Below are 10,226 nucleotides of genomic sequence, written 5' to 3' on the forward strand. Positions count from 1 at the left end.
TACCCTTGATAACTAGGCTTGTTAATGAGGTTTGTCAACAAGCCCAGGTCAGCTTCACAGAGGTCAGAGTGTTAGATCAGTGTGAGGAGCGCGCATCTGAGGTCAGCATCTACCCTCCAGAGGGCCTGGCTGAACATCTGGCATGGCATAAAGTAATTACGAGTGGGTTCAGTTCCTTTTAAATTCATTAATCAGTGCCTTAACTTTAGGAAGAATTTCATTACGAATAAATTCAGTTGGGAGTGTTCATTTGTTCCATGATAATAATTTATGTTGTAATAAATCTTGTTAAGAATTTATGGTGTTTACTGGAATGTTCCCCAGTGTACATGTTATATTCGTTTATTTCGGTAAGGTTTATTCCCGCCCCTGTGTTTATCGAATAGACTCCTGTGACCTGTATAAGCATCCCTATTCTATTCACTATAAGCCCTTTTGTCGAGTTAATCCACACATTTAATGTAAATCTCATCTCTCCTTTCGGATAATTGGTGATCCACATTTAGGAATCTAGGACTAATTGACAGTTTCCTGCTTCACCGTCAGTTAGGGGAATTTATCAGTAAAGGAATTAAGTCAGGTGGTGGCGGCGTTCTTTTTTAAAGTCTCTAGTGAATTGGCAGGTATTGAGGTACAAGTTTCTCGTGTCGTGACAGGTAGGAGATCAAACGCTTCAGGTCCGAGGAGTTGGACTGTAGGTTACAGCAAGCCGGAACTCTGGTGATCATCATACATCACAGTACATAACGACCTGTTGTAGCTAAACAAGAGAAGAGAAGAGAAGTTAATTCAGATCTGACCCGGTTACTGGGTGTCCAAGGTCCCGGTTGACTGGTACTGGCACTGGGTGGCCAAGGTCTTGGTTGACTGGTACTGGTAAGGTAAGGTAATTATCAAAAGAAGGCACCAAACCGGGAAGGCTATGTAGCACCATCAGAGTGCAAAATAATCAGAGGGCGCTAAATAACACCAAGAAAGCCAATACGAGAACAAAAACGCATAAGGCGAACGATATCAAAAGTATCCGATTCACCTAGAATTCTATCGAGGGACAAGTGACCGCGAGGGGACGGTTGGAAAGCAAGACACACGCTCGTCCTGGAAGTCAGGACATTAAACAAGGATATGTACAACTGTAAGAGAGACAACGCAATTCGGACAATAAGGAGCAGGGCGGCGCTCCATTAAGTGACCGTGGGTTAAGCGAGTATGGCCAACCCGCAGCCGTGCCAAAGCAGTTTCCCACCGTCGGTTACGGTGGTAGGAGGAAGGCCACGGGGACACACTACGTTTGAGAGTACGCAGCTTGTTACTAACCACAGAGGACCAACAACCCTGCCAACGGGCAAGGATGGAGGAATGAATAACAGGATAAAAGTCGGAATAAGGAAGACCTTTACGGGAGACAGGACAAGTACGGATAGCGTCCTTAGCGGCAGCATCCGCATGCTCATTGAAAGAAACACCAATATGGCTGGGAACCCAGCAAAACTCTACCAATTTAAATTTACTAGAAATAAGAAACAGCCATTGCTGAATCTCGATGACCACTGGGTGGACAGGATTAAAGGACCCAAGAGCCATGAGGGCACTACGAGAGTCAACTACAACCACAAAGGAGGAATGAGAATGAGAAAGCAAGAGACGGAGAACATAGAGAATAGCATAAAGTTCCGCCGTAAAAACACTAGCCTCCGAAGGGAGGCGACACATATAAGTATGGTCAGGAAAAACAACAGAGTAGCCCACACCGTCCGTAGACTTAGACCCATCGGTGAAGATGGAAATAGAGTGGGAGTGCGAAGAAAAGTGCTCAAGGAAGAGGCTTTTCAGAATTGTAGGAGGGGTACAGGCTTTAGTAATACAAGTCAAGGACGTACAAAACTTGGGAAGGGGGACTCTCCACGGAGGGAAGGAAGGAACAATATGAGGAGAAACATTAGAAATATGAACAGAAAGGGAATCCTGCAAGCGAGATAACCGGACAGAAAGTGGGAGACGATGAAGAGGAACAGGCGCTACAGGAGGAGGAAAAGTCAAAGCACGACAGAGGCGAGAGGAAGGATGCTGTAAGGACCGCGCAAGATAGCGAAGACAGTAGCGATCACGGCGGTCCTGAAGAGAGAGAAAGCCAGTGTCAACATACAAACTGAGGGCGGGAGTCGAACGAAAGGCACCAGAGCTGAGACGCAACCCAGTATGGTGCAAAGCATCAAGACGGCGAAGAGTAGAAGGAGAAGCAGAAAAATAAGCAGGGCAACCATAATCTAGTTTTGACAGGACGAGAGAGGAGTGCAAATATAGGAGCGTGCGTCTATCCGCTCCCCAAGAAGTATGGGACAAAACCTTAAGAAGGTTAAGGGCCTTAGAGCACTCAACTCGGAGGTAAGAGATATGGGCTGACCAAGATAAACGATTGTCAAAGACTAAGCCTAAGAGCTTTGCGGAATCCCTGTACACAATGGGATGACCATAAAGCGACAAAGAGGGACGAAGAACGACATGCTTCCGAGTAAAAGTCATAGCACAAGTCTTAGACGCAGAGAACTTGAAGCCATGATCGGTGGCCGAAGACGACACGGCATCAATCGCAAGTTGAAGCCGCCGTTGAAGGAGAGGTGAATCATCACCCCGACAGCAAAGGGTAAGATCATCAACATAGAGAGCAGAGAAGACGCCAGAAGGAAGAGAAGAAAGAAGACCGTTGAGGGCAACTAGAAAAAGAGTAGTGCTCAGAACACTACCCTGGGGTACACCCTCATACTGCCGAAACGGGGCAGAGAGAGCAGTACCAAGCCGCACACGAAAGGAACAACAAGAGAGGAGGAAGAGGAGGAAGAGGACCTCTCTTCTGGAGGAAGAGAGGTAGGTTTCCACGAAGGCCAAAAGAATGAAGTTGAGACAGACTACGATACCGCCAGGTAGTGTCGTAAGCCTTTTCCAGGTCAAAAAGGACGGCAACAACGGAGGTCTTCGCAGCAAAAGCAGTACGAATATAGACCTCCAAGTTCACCATGACATCCGTTGTGCTGCGGCACTTGCGAAAACCAAATTGAGAAGGAGAGATGTGGTTATAGTGTTCTAAGAACCACATCAAACGAACGTTAACCATACGTTCAAAAAGCTTGCAAACACAACTCGTGAGGGCAATAGGGCAGAAGTCCTTGGGGGATGACCCGAGAGATCCCGGTTTCCGAACAGGGAGGACAACAGCATCGAGCCAGTCTTCAGGGACCGATGACGACTCCCAGACCCGATTGTACAGACTCAGTAAATACTGAGACGTACACGGAGGGAGATGGCAAAGCATTTCATAATGAACGCCATCGGAGCCCGCTGCCATAGAACCGCAAAGGGCTAGGGCAGACTGAAGCTCAGAGAGAGAGAGAAGGGATCATTATAGGGAAGGTGAAGATAAGTACAGAAATTTAAAGGACGAGATTCAAGAAGAGGCTTACGAAGAAGGAAGGATTGGGGGAGATGAGAACCAGAACTAACAGAAGAGAAATGGGAACCCAATTCGGTCGCAACCTGCAACGGGTCCGCCACAAGAGCACTGTGGAGGTGAAGGACCGGTGAGACATCGGGAACGAACTTACCTGCAATCTTGCGGATACACTTCCAGACCAGTGGGAGAGGAGTTTCGGACGTAACGGTGGAGACATAAGACGCCCAGCAAGCACTTTAGCTGCACGGATGGTCCTACAGGCCACCGCACTCGCCTTCCGAAACAAAAGAAAAGACTCAACCGTCTGCCGGCGGCGATGTCTCTTCCAGGCTGCACGCTTACAGCGAACAGCACAGTCCATATTCCACCAGGGAACGCACTTCCGCGTTCCCCGAGAGGAAGAGCGAGGAATAGAGTGGAGGGCAGCGTCAAAGACAGTGTTATGAAAAAGAAGGAGGGCGCGAGGGAGAGGCAGATCGGAGAGGTTGGAAATAGTAGCACGGAGAGTAAAGAGGCGCCAGTCAGCCTCAGCAAACCGCTAACTAGGGAAGGAGAGAGGAGGGCGAAAAGAGAAAAAAGAAACAAGGATAGGAAAATGGTCACTGCCATGGAGGTCATCAAGGATCCGCCACCCGAAATCTAAGGAAAGGGATGACGAGCACAGAGAAAGATCGAGACAAGAAAGGGAGCGAGTCCGAGAGTCCAAATGAGTGGGCTCACCAGAATTAAGAAGGGACAAGGAAGAAGAGAGGATGAAAGGTTCAAGGAGGCAACCCCGGGTGTTCGTCAGCACATCACCCCAAAGGGGTGATGTGCTGACAATTGAAATCACCCAGCAGGAGCACAGGCTCCGGCAAGGAGTCTAGGAGATGTTTAAGATCGGGAAGAGAAAGTGGGACAGTGGGGGGGAGATAAATGGAACAAACCGTGTACCACCTATGCACAAAGACACGGGCGGCAGAACAGTGGAGAGGCGAGGAAAAAAGCAAGGGGACAAAGGGAACATCGGAACGAATCAAGAGAGCAGAAGAATTATGGACTCCAGCTGTCGCTGGGGGGGGGGGAGAAAAGAATAGCCACTGAAGCGACCAGGACGAGCACCAAGCATCGGCTCCTGGAGAGAGACACAAAGGGGCGAAAACTGTAAAATGAGCAGTTGGAGGTCAAGGAAATTGGCGTAAAATCCACGGAGGTTCCATTGAAGAAAAGACATCAGCAAAGAGAGAGAGGAGAGTAACAGAGAGCGAAGAAGAAACAAAGGTGAGGAAGGAACACAGCACGCTAAAAAAGCGCAGAGTCAGGAGCAGGGTCAGCGAGGTCAGGGTTAGGGGGCATGGGTAAACTGAGTAAAGAAGGAGGGAAAGAAGCGGGAGGACAGACCAGAGGTGGACGAGCAGGGTCTAGAGGAGGAGGAAGGGGAGGACGAGGGGCAGAAAGAGGGGAGCGTACCTCAGCAAGGGCAGTAACCAAGATGGAACCAGGGGCTAAAGAAACCTCCACAGTAGGAACAGGGGGCTCCACCACCGAAGCGGGAGGGGAAGGAATGATAGAATCAGAGATAGTGGGTGAAGAAGAAAGCGAAGCTTTCTTACCGACAGGGAAGGAGGAAGGAGAGGAGCCAGGTTTCCGCTTCTGACTCAAAGATACGGGCGTCCCAGCAGCAATATACTGGGCAACAGACTCCAGCGTCTCGATATGAGAAGAAGAGCGAGAGCAAACAACACAACCATCAGGAGAGCGATGGACGTCGGCCCGCACAGTCAGGCGGCGTGGAGAGCCAAGAGACGGAGGGGAACGACGGGAAGGAGGACTAGAAGGAGAGGAAAAAGAAGACACAGGAGACGTGACAGACTGGGTAGAAAGAAGGAGAGCTCTAGACAGAGAACCAGGAGGGGGACCCTTCGGAACAGAACGGAGGGTAACAGGGGAGGTGGTGGTGGGTGTGTCCAGGTCTAAGGCTCGGAAACGGTTGTGAGACTGAGAAAGGTAGGTAGGACGAGGAGAGGAAGAGCGCACCACGCGAGAATAGGAGACACCAGCGAAAAAGGGGAGACGATGAACTTGGCGCCGAGCCTCAGGAAAAGACAAACGGTCTCGGTGCTTCAAGTTGAGGACAGCCGCCTCAAGTTTGTAACGAATACACGCACGGGAGAAAGTAGGGTGGGCCTCACCGCAATTGAGGCAGCGGGCCTGGGAAGAAGTGCACTCCAACTTAGAGTGACCCTCGCTTCCACACAGGGGACAGAGAGAGACAGGACTAGAGCATTTGAGGGTACCATGCCCAAACCTCCAGCACTTACCGCAGAGCCTCGGAGAGGGAATACATTCCTGAACGGAGCATCTGACACCAGCAAGAATGATAGAGGGCGGAAGGGACCTACCATCAAAGGTAACCTTCACAACCCTAAAGGGCAGAAGGCGATGACCACGAGGGGGACGAGCAAATGTACCCACCTGGAGTACAGAATGACCCTGGGCCTCGAGGATATGCTTGATATCCTCGTGGCAGTCCTTGAGATCCCTAACAACGGTCGCAACATGGTGCGGGAGGAGAACAGTGCCAACACTGGCATTCAATCGGGCGTTCTTCGAGACCCGAACAGGGGTCTCGCCAAGGCAGGATAAGGCGGCCAAGCGGGTGGCCACATCCTGAGAAAGAGCAGCAATGACACGGGTACCAAGATGAGTGGGGTTGAAGGTGACAGAGGCATCCACGGAATCGACAAGATGCCTATGAAGGGAAAAATCATCAAGAGGAGTTGAATCCAAAGGTAGGAGGTCAAAGTACTTAGTCCACGTATCAGGACCAAACAAAGCATGGAACGAAGTAGGATGGGAAGGGAGCATACGAGAGCGGCCATGGCGGGGACGGCGATGAGAACCCTTAGAGAGAGACGGGTCAAAAGGTGCAATAGTCACAAGAAGAGATGGAGCCGTGCAAGGGGACGAGACAGTCACCACAGCAGGCTTGGGGCTCGACCCAACCACAGAGGAGGGAGGGGAGCAAGGAGGAAGAGTCTGGTCTGGGCCTAAACCGGGTCCCGTAGCGGGGGGCTACAGATCCCGGTCTTCCAGGACGGTCCGACTCAGAGGCCTGGTCGCCCACCCCATGAGCCTGGGTAATAGAAGGCAAGTCGTTATCCATACAGCAAACCAAACAAAAGAGATGGGACCTGGAACCAAGGGATACCGCATACCAGGGCAGCCAGGGAGGCAGAGCACGGGCCAGTGCAGGAAGGGTGTGTCGTCCCCAGCGGAGCTCCCCCTTTTCAACAGGGGAGTCCAACTACTTCGTTCATTCTCCCACACTGGTGCTAAGACCCCAGTCCCCCTATTTCCCCCAGCCTGGACACCCAACCATCCACTCATGGCGGCCTCTCACAGGCGACCCCTCCTGCGTGTGGTCCGATGGCTCACGAGGCCCCTACATGGTACCCTTCAGCACGTACACCACCCAAAGAGGGGGCAGGAAAGGGGGGGGCACAGGCAACCCACACCTGTCCCAGGGAGGTGTACGTGAGCCCCTCACCACGGCAAGGAGGCACCACGGAGGGGGACTGGTACTGGGTGGCCAAGGTCCTGGTTGACTGGCACTGGGTGGCCAAGGTCCTGGTTGACTGACACTGGATGGCCAAGGTCCTGGTTGACTGACACTGGGTGGCCAAGGTCCTGGTTGACTGACACTGGGTGGCCAAGGTCCTGGTTGACTGACACTGGGTGGCCAAGGTCCTGGTTGACTGACACTGGGTGGCCAAGGTCCTGGTTGACTGACACTGGGTGGCCAAGGTCCTGGTTGACTGACACTGAGTGGCCAAGGTCCTGGTTGACTGACACTGAGTGGTCAAGGTCCTGGTTGACTGGCACTGGGTGGCCAAGGTTCTGGTTGACTGACACTAGGTGGCCAAGGTCCTGGTTGACTGACACTGGGTGGCCAAGCTCTTGGTTGACTGACACTGGGTGGCCAAGGTCCTGGTTGACTGACACTGGGTGGCCAAGCTCCTGGTTGACTGACACTGGGCGGCCAAGGTCCTGGTTGACTGACACTGGGTGGCCAAGGTACTGGTTGACCGGCACTCGGTGGCCAAGGTCCTGGTTGACTGACACTGGGTGGCCAAGGTCCTGGCTGACTGACACTGGGTGGCCAAGGTCCTGGTTGACTGGCACTGGGTGGCCAAGTTCCTGGTACTGGGTGGCCAAGGTACTGACACTGGGTGGCCAAGGTACTGACACTGGGTGGCCAAGATCCTGGTTGACTGGCACTGGGTGGCCAAGTTCCTGGTACTGGGTGGCCAAGGTACTGACACTGGGTGGCCAAGGTACTGGCACTGGGTGGTCAAGGTACTGGTACTGGGTGGCCAAGGTACTGACACTGGGTGGCCAAGGTACTGGCACTGGGTGGCCAAGGTACTGGTACTGGGTGGCCAAGGTACTGGCACTGGGTGGCCAAGGTCCTGTCTGACTGACACTGGGTGGCCAAGGTCCTGGTTGACTGGCACTGGGTGGCCAAGGTACTGGTACTGGGTGGCCAAGGTACTGGCACTGGGTGGCCAAGGTACTGGTACTGGGTGGCCAAGGTACTGGTACTGGGTGGCCAAGGTACTGGCACTGGGTGGCCAAGGTACTGGTACTGGGTGGCCAAGGTACTGGCACTGGGTGGTCAAGGTACTGGTACTGGGTGGCCAAGGTACTGGTACTGGGTGGCCAAGGTACTGGCACTGGGTGGCCAAGGTACTGGTACTGGGTGGCCAATGTACTGGCACTGGGTGGTCAAGGTACTGGCACTGGGTGGTCAAGGTACTGGTACTGGGTGGCCAAGGTACTGGGTGGTCAAGGTACTGGTACTGGGTGGCCAAGGTACTGGTACTGGGTGGCCAAGGTACTGGCACTGGGTGGCCAAGGTACTGGCACTGGGTGGTCAAGGTACTGGCACTGGGTGGTCAAGGTACTGGCACTGGGTGGTCAAGGTACTGGCACAGGGTGGGCCTGGGACTGGTTGTTATGCCAATAAAGACATTCAACATTAACGTCAGTCGTCCTGTTCATTGTAATAAGTAAGATGAAGAGGTTCATGATCCTGGGGTCAGTTGCTCAAGACAGTCTACCAGCCTGAGGAAGCTTAGTGGCTGGCGTGACCAGACTCTCTCCCAGCTCTTTGTGAGCCTCAAGTTGTGGTGGACACTGGCCTGTAGTTCAGTGCCTCTTGTCAGTCAACGGTTGTGTATAATGGGACTACATTAGCCGTCGTCCATATTTCTGGCAGGTCTCCTGTTTCCAGTGACTTATCGCACACCAAGGAGAGTGGCAAGCAAACTGCCAGTGAACGCTTGTCGTTGTTGCACTGCAGACAAAAGCTGTGTTCTTGTGAATGCTTGTCATTGTTGCAGTGGGGCTTGTGTTCACATCCCCTTGTGTGGCGATGAGGGCTCAAGACTTAAATTGGGGCGGACCTGCAGATTGAACTCACACACTAACCAAAATTGTCTCACCGGCCGAAAAATGTAACAATGGAGGAGGAGGGCGCCTGGAGGAGGTCCTTGAGGAGGGCTGCCAAGACGCAGGGGCATGAAGCAGATTACTGGGGGAAGGCAATGTTAAAATATTAAAACGACAATGTTTGACTAGTAAGGGCGGTCTATTGTACTTTATGCTGGTGCGTTGGCGTATATGTTGTCTTCTGCAGCACCAAAGTTATCTTTACGTGTTCTGCAGCACTAAAGTTATCTTGACATGAACAGCAATATGTAAGTTACCAAGACGTCTTGAGCAGCTCCACAGTTATCAAGACTTCTTGAGCAGCTCCACAGTTATCAAGACTTTTTGAGCAGCTCCACAGTTATCTAGATGTCCTCAACAACAGCAGAGTTATTTTGACATCAGCAAAATCACCAAAGGTGTCTAGACATCAGCAGCATCACCAAAGGTGTCTAGTCATAAGCAGCATCACCAAAGGTATCTAGACATCAGCAGCATCACCAAAGGTATCCGGACATCAGCAGCATCACCAAAGGTGTCTAGACATCAGCAACATCACCAAAGGTATCTAGACATCAGCAGCATCACCAAAGGTATCCGGACATCAGCAGCATCACCAAAGGTGTCTAGACATCAGCAACATCACCAAAGGTATCTTGACAGCAGCATCACCAAAGACGTTCTGTGCGTGTGTGCGTGAGCGTGCATAACACCATCCTACACAAACCTACAGCTGGCTAAAGGTGTCCCCCATATTACCTGTAAATGCTAAGTCTTGAGCCTTCTACACCACTGGAGTAGTGGCCACGGTACTCTGCTCTACACCACTGGAGTAGTGGCCACGGTACTCTGCTCTACACCACTGGAGTAGTGGCCACGGTACTCTGCTCTACACCACTGGAGTAGTGGCCACGGTACTCTGCTCTACACCACTGGAGTAGTGGCCACGGTACTCTGCTCTACACCACTGGAGTAGTGGCCACGGTACTCTGCTCTACACCACTGGAGTAGTGGCCACGGTACTCTGCTCTACACCACTGGAGTAGTGGCCACGGTCCTCAGTTCTACACCACTGGAGTAGTGGCCACGGTACTCTGCTCTACACCACTGGAGTAGTGGCCACGGTACTCTGCTCTACACCACTGGAGTAGTGGCCACGGTACTCTGCTCTACACCACTGGAGTAGTGGCCACGGTACTCTGCTCTACACCACTGGAGTAGTGGCCACGGTACTCTGCTCTACACCACTGGAGTAGTGGCCACGGTACTCTGCTCTACACCACTGGAGTAGTGGCCACGGTACTCT

The sequence above is a fragment of the Procambarus clarkii genome, chromosome 3, assembly GCF_040958095.1.
Source record: "Procambarus clarkii isolate CNS0578487 chromosome 3, FALCON_Pclarkii_2.0, whole genome shotgun sequence".
Classification (NCBI taxonomy): Eukaryota; Metazoa; Arthropoda; class Malacostraca; order Decapoda; family Cambaridae; genus Procambarus; species Procambarus clarkii.